Source organism: Solanum lycopersicum, chromosome 3 (genome assembly GCF_036512215.1).
Source record: "Solanum lycopersicum chromosome 3, SLM_r2.1".
Lineage (NCBI taxonomy): Eukaryota > Viridiplantae > Streptophyta > Magnoliopsida > Solanales > Solanaceae > Solanum > Solanum lycopersicum.
In genome coordinates this window covers 44,662,443-44,684,629 of record NC_090802.1, presented here as the reverse complement: position 1 = coordinate 44,684,629, position 22,187 = coordinate 44,662,443, and positions in this window count along the sequence as shown.

The window sequence follows — 22,187 nt, the reverse complement described above, 5'->3', positions numbered from 1 at the left end:
TGGCATATCTGGATAGTGCACGGAACTTAGCCTCATATGCATTGACTAACATCCTACCTTGCTCTAGGCTCAAGAACTCATCCCTTTTCCTATCCCTCAACGTCCGGGGGATATACTTCTCCATAAACAAGTTAGAGAATGAGGCCCAAGTCATAGGTGGTGCCTCCATTGGTTGACACTCAATATGCGACCGCCACCACATTTTGGCGTTCCCTTGAAACTGATAAGTCACAAACTCCACACCAAACCGTTCTACTATACCCATCTTGTGTAGTAGCTCGTGACAGTCAACCAAAAAATCATAAGCATCCTCTGATTCAGTACCCTTGAAGACTGGAGGTTTCAATTTCAAGAACCTACTGAAAAGTTCATGCTGATCATTTGTCAATATAGGCCTAGTAGTCAGACGTGGAAATGTTCCTATGTCCAATGAGGCATCCATACGAGGAGCCATAGTGGCTGCATGTTGTACTTCTGAAACCGGAGGTGTTGGCGCAGAAAACACTAGAGGTGCCTGACCTTGATCAGACAACCCACTGAGATAGGCGAGAACCTGATTGATCATCTCTGGGGTAGGTTGGGGTGGCAATCCCTCATTCTGCACTTGTTCATTTTCCCCATCCTCCCCTTCTCTTATTACTTCCTCAGTCGGTAGAGGAGTCACTTCCCTAGTATCAGATGGGCTAAGTGCTCGTCCTCTTCCCCTAGAGGACGTCCTCCCACGACCTCTACCACGGCCTCTTGCCGCTGCTCTTTCTCGAGCTACAGCCCCAGTGGCTGGCTCAGACGTACCCTGTCCCGCCGGTGCTGGTGTTGGTGTTGGCGTAGTCGTTGCTCTAGTTCTAACCATTTGCGAAAGAGAGTGAAGATAGTCAGATACCAATTTGTATCACCTAGATACCAATTGGATTCAAGTAGTAGCACGAAAGAAAGAAAGAAAGAATGAAATTTTCCTAAAGTCTTATAGCCTCTCAAAGAAAAGTAAAGGTGTTCCCCTACCGTTCCTTAAGATTCTACTAGACTCGTTCTTGTGTGATGAGACCAACGAACCTAATGCTCTGATATCAAGTTTGTCACGACCCAAACCGGGTTGCGACTGGCACCCACACTTTCCCTTCTATGCGAGCGAACCAACTAATCTAACCTTAACATTTCAATATAATATCAACAGAATGTAATGCGGAAGACTTAAACTCATTAAAAAAAGACCAATTCATTAACTTCTAAAATTCAACATCTATTATTCCCCAAAATCTGGAAGTCATCATCACAAGAACATCTACGATCAAATGACTAAACTAAGAGTATTCTAAAAGCTAAAAATACATAAGAAGCTAGTCCATGCCGGAAGCTCAAGGCATCAAGACTTGAAGAAGAAGATCCAGTCCAAGCTAGAAGCATTAGCTCACCCTAAATTTCTGGTGTAGTAAGACTGGCTTGAATTACTGTTGAGTCAAAGGCGACAGCACGTTTGCTGCACTCCACAAATAAACAAGAAGAAAACATAAAAGTAGGGGTCAGTACAAAACACGGGTACTGAGTAGATATCATCGGCCAACTCAAAATAGAAAACAGTATATATCAGATAATATCATAAAATCAACTAATATCCTTAGCATGCAGCATTTACAATTACCATAGCCCTTGGTTAACAACACCAAGCTCATCGATGAGGACTCACGCCTCCTCATCATACTCATTTGGGAATTAGGTTCATTAGATTGAATATATTAACATCTTTCAAGATTCTTTATCTTTATTCCCCTCGTGTCGGTACGTGACACTCCGATCCTCATATACTATCCTGGTACCGGAACGTGGCACCCGATCCATATTCTATCCTGGTATCGAAACGTGACACCCGATCCATATTCTATCCTGGTACCGTAACGTGGCACCCGATCCATATTCTATCCTGGTGTCGGAACGTGACACCCGATCGATATTCTATCCTGGTACCGGAACGTGGCACCCGATCCCCTAGTCTCACTACTTTCATTCATCAAGCCTTGTTTTATACCAAGGCATCATCATTAACAAAGTAGATTAGGGTTTCTTTTCAATATTTGGGATTCAATAGCTTCATCATGCTTATTTATTCATAATTACATAATCACATCATTCATGCAAGCATACAATTAAGCATATAGAAGGTTCACAATACTTCTAACACATATCATTCGCTATTAAGAGTTTACTACGAATAGCATGAAAACCATAACCTTCCTCCACCGAAGATTGGTGATCAAGCAAGCAAATTTTCTCCAAAGCTCTGTGTTTCCCCTTCTCGATCATCTCTCTCTCTTTCTGTTCTTTTATTTTTCTTATTCCAACCCTCTTTCTTTTACCCTAATTAGTATATAATTAAGAATAAAAGATGGCAATAATGCCCCACTAATTAACTTAAGGTTACCTCTTTTAACCCCCAAGTAATTAGACTTATTAACATTAACCCACTAACATTATAATTAAGGCAAGAATAGTCAAAAACGTCCCTTAAAACGTATCAAGAAATCCGACCCAGACTGGGATTGCGCAGTCTATGACGGCCCGTCGCGCCTGCGACGGTTCGTCCTGCTGCCCGTCACAGAGTTCAGAGACTCAATTTCTCTGAAGGGTCTATGACGGTCCGTTACACCTGTGACAGTCCGTCCTACCATTCCGTCACGAAGTTCAGAGAGTCGATTTTCAGTACCCAATTTCAGATTTTCTAAGTGTTTTGAAACGAGACCCTGCGACGGTCCATCGTGCCCATGACAGTCTGTCGTGAGGTCCGTCGTTTCTGCCAGTTTCTCCAAAATTGAAGTCTGCTGCTCAAAACGACTAAACAGGTCGTTACAAGCATGAACAATTTTTTTTGGTTTATCTGGATAAATATGTTTACCATTTTATAAATTTATATTTTACTTTAAAAATGCTCCTAAATTATAGGCACACATTAAAAGAAGTGCAACTTTCACATAAATAAAAAAACTCATATTTGTATGATATAGCAAAGTTTGCATAATTGCGCTCCATAGCAAACATAGAAACTGTGTAATTCGCTATACATATACAGTTGAATCAAATTGTATAAAACGAAGTGTATAAAACAAGAAACAGAAACACACTTGGACTGTATAAAAATGGAGTGTACAAAACGAATTGTATTATTATAAGTGTATACAACGATTATATACAATTTGAATTTGTATAAAATGAGAAAGAGAGAAAGAAAAGAGAGACTTGGCAAGGAATATACAATTGAATCGAATTATATAAAACGAGAAAGGCAGAAATTAGATACAATTTGAAAATTGTATAAAACGAGAAAGAGAGAAAGGCAAAAGAAACTGGACAGGGGAGTATTTTTATTGTATAATTATAAGTGTATAGGACGAAAATATATGTACTTGCATGTGTATATACAATTTTCTCACGCTTTATACAAAGAGAAATGCAATTTATACATTTCGCTTATGTTTGTATAAGTGAGAAAAGTCAGGGTGGCGAGCGAGATTCGGGAGAGTGGCGAGCGAGATCTGGAAGAGGGGAGAGAGGGGAACAAAAATATATGTATTAGTACAATTTTCTTTGCTTTATACAATTAGAAACAATTTTTATACACTTGTGTTTGTATAAAAAGTGAGAAAGCGAGCGAGAGATTGGAGGAGAGTGGCGAGCGAGATAATTGGGAGAGAGGCGCTTGACAATTTTTTGCAAACGTTTGCTATGAAGCACAATTAAATTAAACCCTAGCTACTCCATTTATTTTAGATTATTAGTTTGCTATTATATATACAATTTTTCTTTTAAAAAATAACTGAATTATCTATCTCTATTCAAATTCAATTAAAGTTACAACTTCCCCATTTTTACACAATTATAAGGATTTTCAAATTCAAACATCTATATCTTTATATATCTATACAGGAGGATATCTTAGTTCGTAGATCTGAAAATCTTACATCTAATGGTGGAATCTACTCAGCAAATTGTACGACAATGAAAAATAGTTATCATTCATGATATACTTTATGATTGAAATTTTGACATTTTTAGATACCACGGTAATAATTGAAATCAATTAATTTTATTTTCAATTGTTTTGAAACATTTATGAAAATATTTCTATAGTCTGTTCAATTGTTTTGAAACATTTATGAAAATATTTCTATAGTCATTATCGATTTAACCTTTTATATTTTGTATCCTACAAGATGCTTGCAAAAATTTTCATGTGAATGAAACTTTATAGATTTATACGACGCATATCAAGGCAGAATATTGCGATAGGAGACAAATTTCTATTAGATTGATAATTTCTTTTGATAAATTTTTCTATAAGTAAAGTATATGATCATCTATTTCAATTTGATCGAAGTTTTCTGATCATTCTCTATATTAGAGAAAGAGTTGACACAAATATCAGTTTTACAAGTTCTTCAAGTTATGGCCTGATCTACATGTTTCTTTTTGAAAAGTTTTCAATACACTAATCGCTTTTTTGGATGCCTCACATATTAATTTTTGCATAATTGATGTGTTGCTGATATGAATATTTGGCTATTAAATTGATATGAAGCTTACCATTAATATATAAATTATTTTCTAACAATAGCCTAATATATAGCCACCTAATAAATTTTATTTATTTATTTTTTTGCAATTTCATTTATAACCTTCTCAATTCCTTCCCTTTCGATTAACCATTTGTTTCTTCACACGAAAGTCATAGCTATCATGACATAAAAATGATTAAAATTTGAAGATTGTCATTGTTAAAGTTTGCTTCTTTATCAAATTGTATATAAATTGCTTTTTGATGAATGAAACTATTTTTGAAATCAAGCACATATTTTTAACTTGATTTTTTACACTATTGTAATGTGTTTGTTCGCATAATCTTCATCACCATGAACTAGATGTAATATGCAGTTGATTTTGCAGACCAAAAAAGTTGGAATTCATATTTTACTATCAAGTGATAGTATCACGGTTTTACTTTTTAATATAAAAGTGTGTGAATTTAATGTTTGGTGAAAACACACCATCTCAAAACAGTTTCTTTTATTTCTATCTCTGGATGTAGTCAATGTCAAGTTGGCTGGCTGATGTATTATTGATTTTGATAGTTACTTAGAAGTTTAAATTTAAGTCATTTCAATATTCAATAGTTGTAGAAAGTTCATTTAGTAAATAAAATTAACTTAAGAGTTTCGATTTTATGACACATCTACTCTAGCATTATCTTTTTATTTTTCTATAATTTTTGTCAAATATTTTCTTAACATGACATAGTTCAATTTGTGTATTATGACACACATTTTGTAGACTTCGGTTGGTGGATGCAATGGATCAATGCAAAGAGCAAATAAATGTTATGGCCGTTATGAAGCAAGCAGTCACGTATTTCATAATTTGAATAGTAAATTTATGAGGAATTATAGAGTACATAATAGAACTAGAGTAAATGATGAAATAATATTATTACATAATAATTAAAAATAAAATGAGGAAAATATATTAAGCTTATGACATAACACACCAAATTGATCACCAAACAATAAATTTAAACGAAATGATACAATAAAATTTAAAAACAAGCAATAAATTTTAATTGAACTTTGACTTATTTATTATTATTAAACCTCATATATTGACCATAGGAGAAATTTACGGTTAATAAGTATTTTCAACAATATAAAATATAATTGTGGATCAAATATTTTATATTTCATAATTTATAAATAAGTATAAATTAGTATAATCAAGTAAATGAGATAATATTTTTATTTGGTATATATGGTGTGTTTTTTAAATATGGTACTTTCATTGGTTACTGAATTTTTTTGTTATGTATTTTTATTTTAAAAAATTATATTTAATTAAATAAAATCATTTTATTTTTTAGAATTGAATTAGAGGAGTGTGCTAAAGAGGTTGCAATATGTTTTGCAAATTTTATTTACATTTCACTTAAAAGTATAGTCATTATTGTTGATACTAAATCTAAATTTGTTTTATTAATTCAAATTTTAGTCAATTAGCTCAAATATCAATCCATAAAATAGGCTGAAAATTGAATAACACCAAGTGTTTATATAAAATGAAGTATTATGCATGATTACACCTGCACTTCTATGACAATAATAATTTGTATTTCGTTTGTATTATAAAAATTTTAAAAGGAAAAATAAGTATTTTTTGGGGGTTTCGATTTATACTTAAAATTCTTTGAGTTATGAAATTTTATAAAGAAAAAAGAGGCATTCGAATGAAAAAATGTCACAAACATAGATTTTTTTTATTTTTAAAATTTGAATATTACTTTCGGTTATTGTATGGAATTATTCTATTATTCTATTATTCAATATTGATGTATATCAATTTTTTAATAATTATTTTGATATTTTGTGCAATATCAATTAAATTTATTGTCCTTTTCATTTTGAATAAATTTGAATTTGAATCTTATATGATTTTTACTCAATATTTTAATATTGTCCTTTTCATTGTTGACTCATGAAAGCAGTTTACTGCCAGAACTATGATTTCAATTCAGAAATTATATTATTGTTATCACGATAGATTTCAAATACAGTACTTAGTAAAAAATTTGTGATATTTGAGACATACCATGTCATAGTTGTATGTTATAAAGGCACACCATACCTTTATAAATTTTTCATTTTTCTTCTCACTCCTCTTTCAACCTTCTATTTAACCCCCTCTATGTAGAGTACTACTTTGTAAAATTTTAAATTTAAAATATATTTCTTGCACAATAAAAATAATAATATTCTAAAATTAATAATTTAGTATCTTTTTAAAACATTATTTCTCTAATTCTTTAATACAAAAAATAGTAATGTCCTAAAATTACTAATTTATTTTATTTATTGTTTTGATAATTCATAATGTTCATTTGTTTAAAATCAAATAGAGATAAATATATTAATATTAATTTAGATTTAAAGTCACATAATTACGTATTTTAAAAAAAGTAGAAATTAAGATTTTTACTCTTAACCTCATATAAATAAATTCAATTATTTTTATGACAAGAATAAATAGTTATTTAAAATTACTTGTAAATCAACAAAGTCAAAATCTAATTAATTATTTTTTTCTTTTTACTCTCTCTATTAATTTATTATTTTTTCCCCGAAATTCAAGCTATAAAATATTTTTTTATTATATTAACATGATGAGAATGACAACTAATAATATTTTAGGTTGGAATTGCAACTTAGTAAGAAGGTTATATTTTTTAACAAACACTATATGGTTCATTTCTTATCATGTTCATATATAATAACAAAAATTAAAGTATTAATTAATTTTACAGAATTACAAGAAAAGACATATATCATATAAATTGAGAGAATATATATGTATGTACTAGTTTATGGAAGATTTTCGATTTTGAATTACATGAAAATAAAAATAAAATTTATGTATTATTTGTGAATATTACAGATGGTCTTTCTATTATATTTTCTTGTTGGAGAAAACTGTATATATTTAAGTGTTTATGAAATTAGAAAATTATAAATTATTGAGAAAAATAATTAATTTTACACTCTTTTTTGTAATAGTTATTTTACAATTTTTACACATTCTTTAAGAAATTATTAATAAAAATGAGAATTTACTAATTTAATCTTTAAGATATTTTTTTTACAACTTTTCAAATTTTATTTATACTTTCAAAAAGAAACTTTATGTGATTATTTGTGAAGATTACGGATGGTCTTTCTATTATATTTTCTTGTTGGAGGATACTGGAAACATTACTTAGAATATTTGTTTATACAAATTTCTTTTATACTTACAAATTTTAAATTAAAATACTAAAATTAGACTTCACAATAAAAGTTTATGTGATGCTTCTTTCGATATTTTATATAGAATGTTGTCCTATATTGCAACATTAAGATTATGATGTTGCCACAACGTGAGCATATTATGAGTCAATCCATATGACAATTTTCTTAATCACCATATATAACATAAAATAACAAAGGTTAAATCAAATTAGACGAATGAAAATTTTCAAAGTAGAATCAGTATAAAATTTAAATTCTACAATAAATTGTATAGAAAATTAGTCTTTTGATGTCAGTTCTTACCTTGTGAATGATAAATCCTAAATGATAACAGTATTTCAAATATATTGATATAAAATGATAGATTGCAAATGTCTCTTTGCATGATCAGTCAATTTCCTTGTAACGACCTGTTTAGTCGTTTTGAGCAGCAGATTTTATTTCTGGAAAAACAGGCTGAGACGACGGAACCCACGACGGACCGTCATGGGCACGACGGACCGTCGCGGGGGTCTCGTTTCAAAACACTTAGAATTTTTGATAATTGCGTACTGAAATCGACTCTCTGAACTTCGTAACGGAATGGCAGGACGGACCGTCACAGACTCTTCAGAGAATTGAGTCTCTGAACTCTGTGATGGAGCAGCAGGACGGATCGTCGCAGGCACGACGGCCCGTCACAGGCTGCGTAATCCCAGACTGGGTCGGATTTCTGTAATTATTTTAAGGGACGTTTTGGACTATTCCTGCTTTAATTATAAAGTTAGTGGATTAATTTTTAATAAGTCTAATTAATTGGGGGTTAAAAGAGGTAACCTTAAGTTAATTAGTGGGTTATTATTGACATTTTTTATTCTTAATTATATGCTAATTAGGGTAAAAGAAAGAGGGTTTGAATAAGAAAGGTAGAAAGAACAAAGAGAGAGAGAGAGGATCGAACGAGGAAGAGAGAAAACAAAGAACAAAGCTTGGGGAAATTGCTTGCTTGATCACTAATCTTCGGTGGAGGTAGGTTATGGTTTTTATACTATTCGTAGTAAACTCTTAATAGCGAATGATATGTATGGGTAGTATTGTAAACCCTTCTATATGCTTAATTGTATGCTTGCATGAATGTGATTATGTAATTGTGATAAAATAAGCATGATGAAGCTATTGAATCCTGAATCTTGAGAAACCCTAATCTACTTTGTTAATGATGATGCCTTAGTATACGAGAAGGCTTGATGAACGAAAGTAGTGAGATTAGGGGATCAGGTGCCACGTTCTGGTACCAGGATAGTACATGAGGATCAGAGTGTCACGTTCCGACACCAGGATAGAATATGGATCGGGTGCCACGTTCTGGTACCAGGATAGTATATGAGGATTGGAGTGTCACGTTCCGACACCAGGATAATATATGGATCGGGTGCCACGTTCGGGTACCAGGATAGTATATGGATCGGGTGCCACGTTCCAGTACCAGGATAGAATATGGATCGGGTGTCACGTTCCGACACCAGCATACAATGAGGAGCGAAGTGTCACGTACCGACACGAGAGGAGTAAAGATAATGAATCTTGAAAGATGTTAATATATTCAATCTAATGAACCTAATTCCCAAATGAGTATGATGAGGAGGCGTGAGTCCTCATTGATGTGCTTGGTGTTGTAACCAAGGGTTATGGTAATTGTAAATGCTGCATGCTAAGGATATTAGTTTATTTTATGATGTTATCTGATATATACTGTTTTCTATTTTGAGTTGGCCGATGATACCTACTCAGTACTTGTGTTTGTACTGACCCCTACTTGTATATGTTTTCTTTTGTTCATTGTGGAGTGCAGCAAATGTACCGTCATCTTCAACTCAACCGCAACTCTAGCCTGTCTTCATTACACCGGATTTCAGGGTGAGCTAATGCTTCTAGCTTGGACTGGGTCTTCTTCTTCATGTCTTGACGCCTTGAAGTTCCAGCATGGACTAGCTGCTTATGTATTTTAGTTTCTTAGATACTCTTAGATTTAGTAATTTGAGATAGATGTTCTTGTGATGATGACTTCCAAATTTTGGGAATAATAATAGTTTTTGAGTTTTTAGAAGTTATTGAATTGGTTTTCATTAAAGAGTTTAAGTCTTCCGCATTACTTTCTGTTGATATTATATTGAAATATTAAGGCTTAGATTGGTTGGTTCGCTCACATAGGAGGGTAAGTATGGGTGCCAGTCGCGACACGATTTGGGTCGTGACAAACTTGGTATCAGAGCATTAGGTTCGTTGGTCTCATCACACAAGAACGAGTCTAGTAGAGTCTTAAGGAACGGTAGGGGGACGCCTTTGATTTTCTTTGAGAGACTATAAGACTTTAGGAAAATTCCATTCTTTCTTTCTTTCTTTCGTGCTATTACTTGGATCCAATTGGTATCTAGGTGATACAAATTGGTATCTGACCATCTTCACTCTATTTCGCAGATGGTTAGAACTAGAGCAACGACTGCCCCAACACCAACACCAGCAAGACAAGAAGTGTCCGAGCCAGCCACTGGGGCTGTAGCTCGAGGAAGAGTAGCGGCAAGAGGCCGTGGTAGAGGTCGTGGGAGGACGTCCTCTAGAGAAAGAGGACGAGCACCTAGCCCATCTGATACTAGGGCAGTGACTCCTCCACCGACTGAAGAAGTAGTAAGAGAGGGTGAGGAAGGGGAAACTGAACAAGTACAGAATGAGGGATTGCCTCCCCAACCTACCCCAGAGATGATCAATCAGGTTCTTGCTTATCTTAGTGGGTTATCTAATCAAGGTCAAACGCCTCCAGTGTTTTCTACACCAGCACCTTAGGCTCCAGAGGTACAACATGCGGCTACTGCGGCTCCCCGCATGGATGTTCCATTGGAAATAGGCACTTTTCCTCGTCTGACTACAGGGCCTATAATGATAAATGATCAACATGAACTTTTCAGTAATTTCTTGAAATTGAAACCTCCAGTCTTCAAGGGTGCTGAATCTGAGGATGCCTATGATTTTTTGGTTGACTGTCATGAGCTACTACACAAGATGGGTATAGTAGAATGGTTTGGTGTTGAGTTTGTGACTTATCAGTTTCAAGGGAACGCCAAAATGTGGTGGCGGTCACATGTTGAGTGTCAACCAACAGAGGCACCACCTATGACTTGGGCATCATTCTCTAGCTTGTTTATGGAGAAGTATATCCCCCGGACCTTGAGGGATAGGAAAAGAGATGAGTTCTTGATCCTAGAGCAAGGTAGGATGTCGGTTACCACATATGAGGCTATGTTTCGTGCATTATCTCGGTATGCCACCTAACTTTGTTTCAGTCCACAAGAGCGGATTCGCCGTTTTGTGAAGGGGTTGAGATCAAAGTTGCGAATTTCAGCCTTACAGGTAGCGGCTACAGCAAAATCTTTTCAAGAAGTGGTAGACTTCGTGATACAGGTAGAGGGAGTGAAGCCAGATGAATTCACCATGGCATCAACATCAAAAAGGTTTCGAAAGGGAGGTGAGTTTAATGGTTCTTACTCTAGAGGACAGGGTTTAGGAGGTTACTCAGTCCGACCAATTCAGTCTTCACTACAGACTGTAGTTGGGGGTCCACCTCAGACCGGTCAACACTTCTCTGAGAGACCTATGCTTGAATCCAGAGAGTGTTATGGATGTGGGGAGACTGGACACATTAAGAGGTATTGTCCAAAAAAGAGTTACAGACCTCTAAATGTTAGAGGTAGAGGTGGTTATGGAAGAGGTCGTCATTCTGGAGGATGCGGTGGTCGAGGTAATGGTGGTCACCAAAATGGTCGGGGTGACGGACAAATGGGAACTACTGCAGCGCAGCCTGGTAGAGGCAACGGACAGACAGGTGAGAGGGCCCATTGTTATGCTTTCCCTGGGCGGTCTGAAGCGGAAACATCGGATGCTGTTATCACAGGTAATCTTTTGATTTGTGATTGCATGGCTTCTCTATTATTTGATCCTGGCTCCACATTTTCATATGTATCTTCCTCATTTGCTAATGGTCTTAATTTACATTGTGAATTGCTTGACATACCTATTCGTGTGTCTACTCCGGTGGGTGAGTCTATAATAGTTGAAAGGATATATAGGTCTTGTTTGGTGAATTTTGTGGGAAACAATACTTATGTAGACTTGGTTATCTTAGAAATGGTTGATTTTGATGTAATTCTGGGTATGACTTGGCTTTCTCCGAATTTTGCGATCTTGGATTGTAATGCTAAAATTGTGACGTTAGCCAACCTGGGACAAATCCGTTAGTGTGGGAGGGTGACTACACTTCCAATCCGGTTCATATCATCTCTTTTCTTCGTGCTAAGAAAATGGTTAGTAAAGGTTGTTTAGAGTTCTTGGCACATCTCAGGGATGATACTACCCAAGTACCTCCAATTGAGTCGGTTTGGATAGTTTGTGAGTTTTTACATATGTTTCGTGCAGACCTTCCGGGTATGCCACCGGATAGATATATTGACTTCTGCATCGATCTTGAACCGGGTACTCGCCCCATTTCTATACCCCCTTATAGAATGGCTCCCATGAAGTTAAGAGAGTTAAAGGCCCAACTTCAAGAGTTGTTAAGTAAAGGTTTCATTAGACCAAGTGCATCTCCTTGGGGTACTCCGGTATTATTTGTGAAAAACAGGATGGGAGTTTTAGGATGTGCATAGACTACAGGCAGTTGAACAAGGTAACTATTAAGAACAAGTATCCCATTCCTCGCATTGATGACTTGTTCGATCAGTTACAAGGTGCTTGTGTCTTCTCTAAGATTGACTTGAGATCCGGTTATCATCAATTGAAGATACGGGCAACGGATGTGCCAAAGACTGCTTTTCGAACTAGGTATGAGCATTACAAATTTGTAGTAATGTCTTTTGGTCTTACGAATGCCCCTGCTGCTTTCATGAGCTTGATGAACGGGATTTTTAAGCCATATCTGGATCTCTTTGTGATCGTATTCATTGATGATATATTGGTATACTCAAAGAGTAAGAAGGAACATGAAGAGCATTTGAGAATGGTATTGGAAATATTGAGGGAGAAAAAGCTTTATGTCAAATTCTCCAAGTGTGAGTTTTGGCTAGATGCACTGTCCTTCTTGGGGCATGTGGTTTCGAAGGATGGGGTGATGGTAGATCCTTCTAAGATTGAGACAGTGAAGAATTGGGTAAGACCTACTAATGTGTCAGAAATAAGGAGCTTTGTTGGTTTAGCTAGCTATTACCGCCGATTTGTCAAGGGATTCTCTTCCATTGCTTCCCAATTGACGAACTTGACTAAAAAGCATGTTCCATTTGTATGGTCGGACGAGTGTGAAGAAAGCTTTCAGAAGCTCAAGACTTTGTTGACTACCACACCAATCCTTACCTTGCCAGTGGAAGGTAAGAATTTCATTGTCTATTGTGATGCATCCTATTCGGGGTTGGGTGCAGTGCTAATGCAACAGAAGAACGTAATTGCTTATGCTTCAAGGCAACTAAAGGTGCACGAACGTAATTATCCGACCCATGATTTGGGATTGGCTGCGGTAGTGTTCGCCTTAAGGCAATGGAGACACTATCTATATGAGGTTAAGTGTGAAGTATACACGGATCATCGTAGCCTACAGTACGTCTTTACTCAAAAAGATTTAAATTTGAGACAGAGGAGATGGATGGAATTACTGAAGGACTACGATATCACGATCTTGTATCATCTGGGAAAGGCTAATGTTGAGGCAGACGCCTTAAGTAGAAAGGCAGGGAGCATGGGAAGTCTAGCTCACTTGCAAGTTTCTAGACGTCCAATGGCTAGAGAGGTTCATACTCTGGCTAACGACTTTATGAGGTTAGAAGTAAATGAGAAGGGAGGATTTTTGGCCAGTGTGGAGGCGAGATCCTCTTTTCTTGACAAAATCAATGGAAAACAGTTTGATGATGAGAAACTAAGCTGAATTCGGGATATGGTGTTGCGAGGAGAGGCTAAAGAAGCAATAATGGATGAGAAAGGTGTTTTGAGAATTAAGGGAAGGGTATGTGTTCCCCGTGTTGATGATTTGATCCACACTATTCTTACAGAGGCTCATAGCTCCGGATATTCTATACATCCTGGTGCAACAAAGATGTATCGTGACCTAAAGCAACACTTTTGGTGGAGTAGGATGAAGCGAGACATTCTGGATTTTGTTGCCAAATGTACAAATTGTCAGCAAGTAAAGTACGAACACTAGAGGCCCGGAGGAACACTTCAGAGAATGCCCATTCCTGAATGGAAGTGGGAGAGAATTGCAATGAACTTCGTGGTTGGTCTTCCAAAGACATTGGGGAAGTTTGACTCTATTTGGGTAATCGTTGATAGGTTAACTAAGTCTGCTCACTTCATTCCAGTCAAGGTGACCTACAATGCAGAGAATTTAGCCAAAATCTATATCTCAGAAATCGTTCGATTGCATGGAGTTCCACTCTCCATCATATCAGATAGAGGTACGCAGTTTACTTCTATGTTTTGGAGAACATCGCATGCTGAATTAGGTACTAGGTTGGACCTTAGTACTGCATTTCACCCCCAGACCGATGGTCAGTCTGAGCGAATAATTCAAGTGTTGGAGGATATGCTTCGTCCATGCGTGATAGAATTTGGAGGACATTGGGATAACTTCTTACCCTTAGCAGGGTTCTCATACAACAATAGCTATCACTCAAGTATTGATATGGCTCCTTTCGAAGCATTGTATGGGAGGAGATGTAGGTCTCCCATTGGTTGATTTGATGCATTTGAGGTTAGACCTTGGGGTACAGACCTTCTGAGAGAATCGTTAGATAAAGTGAAATCTATTCAAGAAAAGTTGTTAGCAGCGCAAAGTAGGCAAAAGGAATATGCATATCGAAAGGTTAGAGACTTGGAGTTGATGGAGGGTGAACAAGTCTTGCTGAAGGTTTCTCCCATGAAGGGGGTGATGCGGTTTGGAAAAAGAGGTAAGCTAAGCCCAAGGTATATTGGACCATTTGAAGTACTTAAGCGAGTAGGGGAGGTGGCTTATGAATTACCCTTGCCCCCACCACTGTCAGGAGTGCATCCGGTATTTCATGTCTATGTTGAAAAGATACCATGGGGATGGAAACTACATCATCCGTTGGGATTCCGTTTTGCTTGATGAGAATTTGTCTTATGAGGAGGAACCTGTTGTCATTCTAGATAGAGAAATTCGCGAGTTGAGATCAAGGGAGATTGCATCCATCAAAGTTCAATGGAAGAATCGACCAGTCGAAGAAGCCACTTGGGAGAAAGAGGCTGATATGCGAGAAAGATACCCACACCTGTTTACAGATTCAAGTACTCCTTCTCGCCCTTGTTTTCCTTCTTGTGATCGTTCGGGGACGAACGATGGGTAAATTGGTATCTATTGTAACGACCTGTTTAGTCGTTTTGAGCAGCAGATTTTATTTCAGGAAAAACAGGCTGAGACGACGGAACTCACGACGGACCGTCATGGACACGACGGACCGTAGCGGGAGTCTCGTTTCAAAACACTTAGAAATTTTGATAATTGGGTACTGAAATTGACTCTTTGAACTTCGTAACGGAATGGCAGGACGGACCGTCACAGACTCTTCAGAGAATTGAGTCTCTGAACTCTGTGACGGAGTAGCAGGACGGACCGTCGCAGGCACGACGGCCCGTCACAGGCTGCGTAATCCCAGACTGGGTCGGATTTCTGTAATTATTTTAAGGGGCGTTTTGGACTATTCCTGCTTTAATTATAAAGTTAGTGGGTTAATTTTTAATAAGTCTAATTACTTGGGGGTTAAAAGAGGTAACCCTAAGTTAATTAGTGGGTTATTATTGCCATCTTTTATTCTTAATTATATGCTAATTAGGGTAAAAGAAAGAGGGTTTGAATAAGAAAGGTAGAAAGAACAAAGAGAGAGAGAGGATCGAACGAGGAAGAGAGAAAACGAAGAACAAAGCTTGGGAAAATTGCTTGCTTGGTCACTAATCTTCGGTGGAGGTATGTTATGGTTTTTATACTATTCGTAGTAAACTCTTAATAGCGAATGATATGTATGGGTAGTATTGTAAACCCTTCTATATGCTTAATTGTATGCTTGCATGAATGTGATTATGTAATTGTGATAAAATAAGCATGATGAAGCTATTGAATCCTAAATCTTGAGAAACCCTAATCTACTTTTTTAATGATGATGCCTTAGTATACGAGAAGGCTTGATGAACGAAAGTAGTGAGATTAGGGGATCGGGTGCCACGTTCCAGTACCAGGATAGTATATGAGGATCGGAGTGTCACGTTCCGACACCAGGATAGAATATGGATCGGGTGCCACGTTCCCGTACCAGGATAGTATATGAGGATCGGAGTATCACATTCCGACACCAGGATAGTATATGGATCGGGTGCCACGTTTCGATACCAGGATAGTATATGGATCGGGTGCCACGTTCCGGTACCAGGATAGAATATGGATTGGGTGTCACGTTCCGACACCAGGATAGAATGAGGAGCGGAGTGTCACGTACCGACACGAGAGGAATAAAGATAATGAATCTTGAAAGATGTTAATATATTCAATCTAATGAACCTAATTCCCAAATGAGTATGATGAGGAGGCGTGAGTCCTCATTGATGTGCTTGGTGTTGTAACCAAGGGTTATGGTAATTGTAAATGCTGCATGCTAAGGATATTAGTTGATTTTATGATGTTATCTGATATATACTATTTTCTATTTTGAGTTGGCCGATGATACCTACTCAGTACTTGTGTTTGTACTGACCCCTACTTGTATATGTTTTCTTTTTTTCATTGTGGAGTGCAGCAAACGTACCGTCATCTTCAACTCAACCGCACTCTAGCCAGTCTCCATTACACCGGATTTCAGGGTGAGCTAATGCTTCTAGCTTGGAATGGGTCTTCTTCTTCATGTCTTGATGCCTTGAAGTTCCGGCATGGACTAGCTGCTTATGTATTTTAGTTTCTTAGATACTCTTAGATTTAGTAATTTGAGATAGATGTTCTTATGATGATGACTTCCAGATTTTGGGAATAATAATAGTTGTTGAGTTTTTAGAAGTTTTTGAATTTGTTTTCATTAAAGAGTTTAAGTCTTCCGCACTACTTTCTGTTGATATTACATTGAAATGTTAAGGCTTAGATTGGTTGGTTCGCTCACATAGGAGGGTAAGTGTGGGTGCCAGTCGCGGCCCGATTTGGGTCGTGTCATTCCTCCTACACAAAAAGACACAATTAACATTTTAAAACCTTGTGAACGGTTGCAACTGTGTTTGAGTAATTAAAAGACGTGTCAAGTTTTAAGAGTCACCGATAGTACTCCCTCTGTCCCTATTTACTTGTTCATATTTCTTTTTTTAGTTATCCCTATTTACTTATCTATTTTGACATATCAAGAAAGGACAAAAAAAATTCCTATTATACCCTGATTTAAACTTCTTGAATTTTTCTAAATTTTAATTCATCCTTTTTGAAACCATAATTAATAAGGATAAAACTATAACTTCACTATGCTAATTATTGTTATCTTAATATGTGAATCATTTCTAATTTGGACAACTAAATAGCGACAGAGGGAGTACTTGTTTAAATATATTGACATGTACATTTTTTTAAAAAAAATTAAAATTTATAATATTTAATTAATGATTTTTTCTAAATTGAAAAATTGAAGAATAATTATGGCGCTGACACATCACATTTTTTACCTCTCTTATTATATATTAGATAGATTTTTTTGAGGCATTTTTCATTTTTTAAATTAACTTAATTGTTCAGTTTTCAAGACTATTTTTATAATGTTCTTCCAATTTTAGCTTTCATTAATTAGTGTTGAAATTAGTGATTAATTAATAATTAGTTATTTTAATCATAAATTTAAAAATAATAATAAGGGTAAAAGTGGAAAACTAAATTCAATTTATGTCACAAATCTATTTTTTTTAAAGAGTGTGAATTGTGAATCACCTCAAAAAATAACTTAATATAGAATTGAGAGTATTAATTTAGAGAAGTTCTAATGTAATCCTTGTTAGAAAACATATATGCACAACAAAAGCATTCATGAATCTATACTGCTTACATGAATAATACATAACCAATAATGTTTATGCTAAAACCTATATCATGCTAGAACACATAAACATAACGAAATATAATTCAATAATTACCTCTTGAAGCGTGAGCGAATAACTTCAAGCGAATTTAGAAGATAAACAATAGTTATGGTTTTTCTATAATGATCTCAAGTCACATCCGAACTCTCTCAATGGGTGGACAAGTATCGAATAGAATATTGATCTCATCTTTTCTAGGTTAGGAGAATCCCTATTTATAGAGATTTCTTCCTTGTCCAAAAAGGACCAGAAAACCTTGTTTTTCTAGTTGACTAGAAAACCAATATTATTCTTCCTTCTTCTTTTTTTACATAGAAATAGGATTCTAAGCTTTAGTTAAATATGGGCATTATAGGGATCAGAGAATTAATTACTGAGATTTTCTATTATGGAAATAATTCCAAATAATTAATTTGATTTATTCTTACCATGATAAATTACAAATCATTTCACCAGAAATTTGTTATTTCACTCCTCTATTTCGTAATTCTCCATTAAACACTTATGTAATTCCCCATGTTAAGATTTCTGATATACTAATCAATAAATTAAATTACTGACGAATTTAACTTAATGATTAATTTGCTTTAGAGCACGACTTAACTTATTTCATGTATCGGATTCATAAATTTACTTGCAGGATTTTTGACACGATGAAAGCTTATAAGTTTCTCAAAAAGGCATATCAATCAATCTTTATAACGAGACATGGATTTCATCAACTAACTTATTATTTTCACCAACATATATTATTATCATTCAACTTACCAGGCATATTGACCCATCTTCAGAATCTCACTTTTAATAAATCAAAACGATAATTAATATATACAGATCATAATAGTTATATCAGGATTAAGAATATAAGTACATTAAATAGGTTAGAGAATATGTTTTTGTCAGTCAGTCTAAAACAACTATTGCTACTAGGTTCCATTCAATACAATACAAAATGTACTAGCACAAGAAGCTGGAACTATATCGTTCCCATAATCAAGATAAAGTACATATAATCTTGTGCTACAGTCGTACCCGATGGCATGTCCAATTTTTAACCTAGATTGTGAACCAAAAATTTTATACTTATGAGAATCGATGATTTAATCCTCTGTGTATAAACTAAAACTGTACTCACTAAATCATCTACTATATAAGTAAATAGACACCATAAATGAATATATGATCTATTGAAAATGAGCAAATATGTATTCTCTAATAAATATTATTTCTTAACATATGGTTAATAGTATATATCCCAACAATCTTCCACTTAGACTTTTAACCATCACGATTGTTATAATGTACTATATCTAAATGTTTGGTTAGTATTATATACCATAACAATCTTCTACTTAGATATTTAATCTTGAATTGTTAAAATACTATGTTTAAACACATGATTAATAGTATATACTCTAACAATCTCCCACTTAGACTCTTAACTATGCATTTACAACTTTCACAGACATTCATTTTGTTTCTTATCAAAAAAAAAAAAATTTATCAAGCTATTTTCTTATGTAATTTTGTCTAGTAGTGCTTCGTCGTAACAAATCAATTAACCAACCTCGAAGTTCTATTCAAAATAAATAACTTAAGACACTAGTGTACAATAAGTTTCATTCAATTTAAAAGATACTTTCTCTTATGAGATAGATTAATAAAATTCAAATTGTATGAAATAATATTAATAAAAAATCACGCATCATACCACTACAAATGATATATTCATCAAATTCAATGATAGGAGAGTTACACACAAATGTATCAAATATTCATCTCTTATCAAGTTAGCAACTGAAAATTATTCCTTCTAACACAAGGTATATGTACAATGCATTTGAATTAATATTGTATCCCTATCAAAAGAAAAACTTAAGTAGTACTAAGTGGGTGCGTAAAATCCATTGAGAATATGAGATATGATACATTAAATATATCATAATATTTTGAATAATTTCAAATAATGAAATTCAGGGCTCATTTATACATATATATCCATGCATCTCAAGTAGCCAATCGATGGGATTGGAGGACTACTCATGCAATACACATGTACAATGATCGATTATTAACTTAATAAACTTATACAAAGCTAACGCAGATGGAGAGTCTATTGTTAGTTTAAGTGAAGTGAAAGTCCTCTAGTTACATTGATCCAATCTTTTATTACTCAATTTAAGAGAGTTAATACAGATTATCAAACTAGACGATTAATACATAGTGACTTGTATCAATTTCATCCGATAGGGAGGAAGGTCTAAGACAACACATAAAACTAATACTTCGCTACTATTTAATCAAAAATGACCAAAAACTCATATAACAATCCAAAATAAAATTAATTTCTTACTAGGCCGTTCTTATGAATCTACCAATTTAAGATCAATCAGAGTTTTTTTTTTTCAAATTTCAAAACTATGATCAATTTGATTGAAAATGTTGTTTGGCCATAATAGAATTTAAAATTTTCCCGCTCAGTAATTCTTATCATATATAATCACTTTGTGAAATAGATACACGGATCAAGAATAAAAAATGAAATTCTTAAATTCCAAAAGAAAAAGTATGTTTATGTATACATTGAATATTAAAATTCAAAACACACCTCATAGATATCCATGCATCTTAAACAATAAATTTTGATGAAAAAATGACTACTCATGCAACATACATATGTGGAATCAGATGAACCTACCGAATTTCTGATCAATTGGAGTTCAAAAATAATATTTATCTCCATATCTATGAAATTCAGATTCAAACGATTTAAGAAAAATGAATAAATTCACATCCTTATCATATATCAATATATGCTAACTCATCATGTGTAAGCATGTACCACATATAACATAAATAAAAATAATATGAAGGATGTCAGTCGCATTTTGATTCCAAAAAATAACTTTAAAATCATTTTAACTACATCAAGGTAAAACTAATCACCTAGCAATGAGTACTTGTTGCTAGGTCGTTATCAATGAACTTTATCAAATTTCAGGTCAATTGGAGTCTATAAAAAACATTTATGTCCAAATCTATGACCAAATTCAAATTTAAGTGATTCAAACATTTTTAGGAATTAAAATAATATGACCTACATTCTTATCACATATCAATTCATGTCAAATAACCATGTGCGATCATGTTTTAAATTTAACATAAACATAATTGACATAAAGAATTACTTTATCATATTCAAATCAAATTTTAATCCGACAAACTATCTAAATCCATTTAGACGATTTTCGTTGGTGCCATCAGATTTCAAGTCAATCGGAGATCATAAAATTCATGACCACCTAAACAATGATCAAATTTGAAAAATAAATCATTTTAGACATAGTTTTAGTTTAAAATAATTTGATTCAAATTTTCATTCTATTTTAATAATTATCTCATTAGCATAAGGTGTACTTGTGTTGTTTCTTTGGCTAAGACACACAAAACCTTCTTGTAACAAATTGTCATTTCGATTAATACATCTAAGAATTCACGATACTATTTTTTCTCCTTTTGAGTGAAACTTTAATCACTCTTCTCATGGATTGATTTAGCATCACTAGCATCTTTAAGAAATCTTTATTTAAAAAAAATTACCACTAGTATTCACTTCGGACGATTTATATATGATACATTGAGAATATTCTAATGACTCAAATAAATAAACACTTTAATGAACCCTATTTATTAATTATAATTCTCAATTCATATATTAATATTTTCTCTCATATATCTAAACTTTAAATTTTTTTTAATGATTTCAAATAAATAAACTACTTCAACAGTAACTATTTATTAATCACAAAATTCATAATTTTATGTAAAATATTACTCAAATAATTATTTTTTTTTTAAAAAAAATCTTGGCCAATTAAAAGGGACAAGCACGTGAAACTAAATTGTATAGATAATTTCGGCTTAATATTATATATTTAATCTGCCGAAATTTTACAACGGATAAAAATCTATCGGTACCATTACGCTATGAGGCAACATGCACTACTCTTTAAAATTAAAAGGTTATTACTTTGGCCTAATCACAAAGATTAGGCAGCCGCCAATCTACCACCGCCATTGTCATTTAAAGCATCTCTTTTAAAATAATTAACTTTCAGCCAATCAAAATAAAAGATGCTATGTGGTTAAATATTACCTGCAATTAGACAAAGAAAATACAAAGAAAAAAGACAAAGATTGCCATCAAGAATACAAGACTTAATTTAATTAAAAAGGTAGCTTCCTACT